General features: G+C 40.4%; 1 pseudogene; it reads left to right on the forward strand.

The window, feature by feature from the left end:
• Positions 1-5017: 5017 nt before the first annotated feature.
• LOC149203853 (U6 spliceosomal RNA) lies at positions 5018-5115 on the forward strand (annotated as a pseudogene).
• The last annotated feature ends 319 nt before the right edge of the window (positions 5116-5434 follow it).

The raw sequence follows: 5434 nt of genomic DNA on the forward strand, positions 1-5434 counted from the left end.
AAATTGGATCTTCGCTCAGGCTACCACCAAATTCGCATGAAGGAAGTTGACATTCCCAAGACAGCTTTCAGAACTCATGAAGGCCATTATGAGTTCTTGGTCATGCCATTTGGTCTCTGTAATGCCCCCTCTACTTTTCAGAGCCTTATGAATCACCTCCTCAGACCATATCTCAGAAAATTTGTCCTGGTCTTCTTCGATGACATCCTCATCTATAGTGGCACTTGGGCGGCACATCTTAAGCATGTAGATATCCTCTTGCAACTGCTCAGCAAGCATAAACTATTTGTCAAAATGTCTAAGTGTGCGTTTGGCATGGAAGAAGTTGAGTATTTAGGCCACATTGTGGGCCGGGAAGGTGTCAAGGTTGATCCCAAAAAGATCCAGGCAATGCAAGAATGGCCTCAACCTAAGACCTTGAAAAGCTTGAGAGGATTTTTGGGTCTCACAGGCTATTATCATAAATTTGTCCGCAACTATGGCCGCATAGCGAAGCCCTTGACGCAACTTCTCAAGAAAAATTCCTTCTTCTGGAACGAAGAAGCACAACAGGCATTTACCGCTCTCAAAACCGCCATGTGTTCCACTCCGGTCTTAGCACTACCGGACTTCACCAAAACATTTGTCATTGAATCTGATGCTTCGGGAACAGGTATTGGAGCAGTCTTAATGCAGGAAGGGCGACCATTGGCCTTCACTAGCCAACAACTAAGTGGGAAGAACTTGGGCCAATCTACCTATGAGAAGGAAATGATGGCCATCTTACATGCAGTTGAGACCTGGCGACCTTACTTGTTGGGGCGACGTTTCCAAATCCGCACAGATCATCACAGTCTTAAATATTTTTTGGAGCAATGCCTATCTTCCCCCCAACAAAATAAATGGTTAGCCAAAATGATGGGTTATGATTATGAGATCATTTACAAGAAAGGGAAAGACAACAGGGTAGCAGATGCATTGTCACGACAATTTGAGGAGGAAAGTACTTTGCTCGCAATATCCCTCCCCATTCCAGACTGGATTGAAGAGGCTCGCGGGGAATGGTTTTCACATCCTGAGCTCTCCCAACTCATTTCTCAATTACAGGCAGATCCTAATTCCAGCAAGGGCTACTCGTGGCAGAATGATATTCTTCGCTACAAGGACAGAGTCGTCATATCACCAACTTCCACCCTCAAAAGTCGCATTTTGGCAGAATTGCACTCCTCTCCCATTGTAGGACATTCGGGCTTTCAGAAGACATACGCTCGCACCAGAAGATCATTTTTTTGGACCGGCATGAAACAAGACATCCTTACTTTTGTAGCAGAATGTGACGTCTGTCAACGCCACAAGGGGGAAACCGTCAACACACCAGGCACATTACAACCATTGCCCATTCCGGCGTCAATTTGGATGGAGGTCTCCATGGATTTCATTACAGGTCTTCCAAAGTTTGGGAACAAATCAGTCATCATGGTGGTTGTGGACCGACTATCGAAGTATGCTCATTTCTGTGCTCTACCCCAACCATTCACACCTACTTTGGTTGCTCAAACTTTCATGGATCAAATCTTCAAATTGCATGGCATGCCCACTTCGATTGTGTCCGACCGCGACCCAATCTTCACCAGTAATTTTTGGCAGGAGCTCTTCAGAATACAAGGCACTCAACTCAAACTCAGTACTTCACATCATCCACAAACAGATGGTCAAACCGAAGCAGTCAACAAATGTCTAGAAACCTACCTTAGGTGTTTCACTTCAGAAAAACAACACCTTTGGGCACAGTGGTTACCTCTGGCGGAATGGTGGTATAACACCAACTATCATGCCACCACCAAAATGACTCCATATGAAGCAGTCTATGGACAACTTCCGCCGTCCCCTACTTCTTATCTCACGGGGTGCTCCAAAGTACAAGCAGTGGATCAACTCTTACAACACCGTGCAACCATGCTGGCCCACTTGCGCGAGAATCTTCATCAAGCTTAGAACCGTATGAAGCAACAGGCTGACCAACATCGCTCAGAGCGCCAATTTCAAGAAGGGGATCAGGTCTTTTTGAAGTTGCAACCATATAAGCAAACATCACTCAAAGACAAGGGCTGTCAAAAGCTCTCTCCAAAATTCTACGGACCATATCAAGTACTTCAGCGCATTGGAGAAGTGGCTTACAAGCTGGCTTTGCCACCTACAGCAAAAATCCACCCAGTTTTCCATGTATCGTGCCTCAAGAAAGTGATTGGGAACAATTGCCGAGTTCAAACCAGTCTACCTGAATTGGATGAAGAAGGATCAATCTGGCTTCAACCTGAACAGGTTCTAGACACACGAGACAAGCACCTGCGTGGCCGCGTGATTAAGGAGGTCCTAGTCAAATGGAAAGACACCTCGCCGGAAGATGCAACTTGGGAACCAGCCGCTATTCTTCAGCAGTTTCCGCAGCTTCAGCCTTGAGGACAAGGCTAGTCTTAAGGGGGAGGGCATGTTAGGGTCCCACCCTAACCCCCTTATTTATGTCAGGGGATCACGTCATAGTCAAGAGTCAATAAAGCCCATATTAATAATTGTAAGTGGTTAACCCGCAATTAATGACGGGACCACAGTTAGTTGCAAATGGGCGGTAGTATTAGTTAGATGGTAAATGGGTGGTAGTATTAGATAGATGGTATTAATAAAACCCACGATAGTGGCTCGTGGTATTGCATGTATGAGTCATATATAAAGGATAGAGACTCCCTGCGAGGAGCATTGTGTCTTGTTTTGTAATCGAGCTCTGCTCTATTGGAGGTTGCCCCCTCGAAGAGGCCTGTGAACATTTCTCTCTGGATAATAAAATCATTGCTATTCTGTGCTCTGGGTATATTTTCTTCGCATATTTTGTGTTCTCGGTATCTTTTCTTCGCAAATTCTATGTTTGGGTATCACTTTGCAGGTTAAGAGCATAACAGAGGCCGTCATAACATGAGCCCTTAAACAAAGACTAAATACAATAATCTAATAGACGAGGGAAATGAACCATATAGGTTCGTAACAAGTAGAACCTGGTCGTATAGCGGAGGAAAGTTTGGTAGCAAGGAACTCGGCATCCTTGTTCAGCAGAACAGAGGATTAGCCACTGTTCCGAGAAAGAAAATCGAAATCAGATTCTAAGAAAGAGGATTTCCTCATACCTGTGGCAGGATGGTCGGGGCTGGAAAGTCGGGTCTTTTCCCCAACGATGTCTGGACGCCGAAAGCCTTCCCTGTAAAACCATGGAGACAGATGACTGAGTAACATGTGAAACGACTGAGGAACGAAATCATTTAAATGTAAACAATATCGGAAATATCTTTCAAGAACTCGACTTAACCTGAGCAGTGAGTTGGAGAGTTTCTTTGTGCCTTGGTAGAGCGTGGAACCCTGGTGCGGTGGAGAACCATAAGGTCTTCGGCCGAACACACTCGAGCTGAGGACTTCGGCAGCCAAACTCTCGACCCATAATGAAAATAATAACCAAGCCAATACAAAATGAACCTTAAATATTCAACGCATGACCCTGCCTCGTGGCACAGCCTCCGCCTTTGATCTGAGGAAGTCTGCCACCACCGTCCGATCAACGAGAAGGATCCGGAAGGGTTTGAGCGCGAAATGGTAAGACCGAGGAGCCAGCCTCGTAGCTCTCGATCACACCACCGCACATGGCAGAACGAAGGTGAGCCGTTGATCGGGCCAGATGGATGAACCACAGCAGGCCAGTACTGCAAACGACAGTGCATTACTGTACCCATGTCTCCAAAGAGCAAGTTAGTCCAATCTCGGGTTGAACGCCATACAGGTCGCAATTAAGGTTGGTGCCAGCCCATGGTACCCGGGATCTGCTGTGGCAGCAAGTCCCATGACCGCCACAACATAAACCCATATATATATAAGAAAACCCTTTTTATAATTAGATAGGGAATCGAATGTTACGACTAATACTGTAATCAAATGAATGTTGACTGTGATGATTATAAAGTACGTGTCATGCAATAAAATATGAATGTGTCAAAGCCCGAAAGGTCTTAGGTGCATGCTGTAACATTATTACATAAACATATAAGTCAAATTCTTGGAGAATCACGGTACATGTGGATTATACGTTTGATATATTATGGTCTGGTGAATGTAGATTTACTTATATATAATTTTTTTTTTTACCTATGTTTTAGAGCGTGACAAATTAAGATAGAGAAAATAATAACCTTTCTACCCAACAACTCAAAATAACCCCAATTAATTATAAATAATTTTTTTTATTATAAATACATTTAATTCCATCTAAAATTATTTATAAATTCAATTCTCTTTATAAAATTACTTATTTTAATTGTTAAAATAACAATTTATTATATATACATTCATTCCAATTTTCAACCATAAAAATAAAAATACTTAATTCACTCCTCTTAATGGGTTAAAATACAGTTTTTTTTGGTTAGTAAAAATAAATAGATCAAATCGAATATTTAATTAGCTTATTACATACCAATAAGAAATTTTTTTGTGTGTGTGTAATTAGACCAATCCAACAATTGGAGTTTAGTAAGTATTCTAATCAATTATTTTAAATATTATGAGAAAATATTAAATAAAATTATGAGAAATGATTATATATATATATGATTAAAGGAATCGAGAATTGGAGTCTAGTATTAAAATAATGTCAAATTATTCTTATCACTATCCATACAACTTAGAGGTGAACCAATAAATCAAAGGAAGAAAATTGAATTTAGAATATCATGGTAAAAAATATATTTTACTTTACTTGATTTTCCCATCAATTACTTAAACATTGTGAGAAAGGTTAAAATATTATGTTATCAATTAGCTATTTTATGATTAAATTTCTCATCTCAATTACATTAACCATCTTGGAAAAGTTTTTCAAACTCAAGTGGTTAGAACATAATTCTCAATTACCTTAAACATCATGGAAAACGTTTTAATGAAAAGTTAATGGATCTCTTCGAAGACATAAGATAAAATTGGAAAGATATAAAGAAGACTAACATTGACGCAAGGATGATAAAATTGGAACGATATAGAGAAGATTAACATGGCCTTAGCTCAAGGATCACACGCACAAATCCAAACATGGTATTCTCATTTCTTTTCAATGAAGAGTTAATGTACATCCAAAAATATACTTTAATCGTCTTTCTCAATTAATTATATCAAATGATACTAAATGAATGAATGAATGAATATACATAATTAATTATTGGATAATTAAATACTTTCATTTAATTATTTGTGAGTATTTAATTTTATATAATTAATATTTGTTTTTTCTTTTGGATAGGTAATGTGAGTCCAGATATGAATGACACACATAATTTTTGGCTTGAGTAGCAGCAACCCGGAGGCCTCTAAGCCATCAAAATCACCAGGTAATCACACTTGACCTAGGCCACAGTAGCCCTTAGCA

Source organism: Pinus tabuliformis, chromosome 2_1 (assembly GCF_031772625.1).
Source record: "Pinus tabuliformis cultivar Carrire ecotype Pingquan chromosome 2_1, CPIR1, whole genome shotgun sequence".
In the NCBI taxonomy this organism is placed as follows: Eukaryota; Viridiplantae; Streptophyta; class Pinopsida; order Pinales; family Pinaceae; genus Pinus; species Pinus tabuliformis.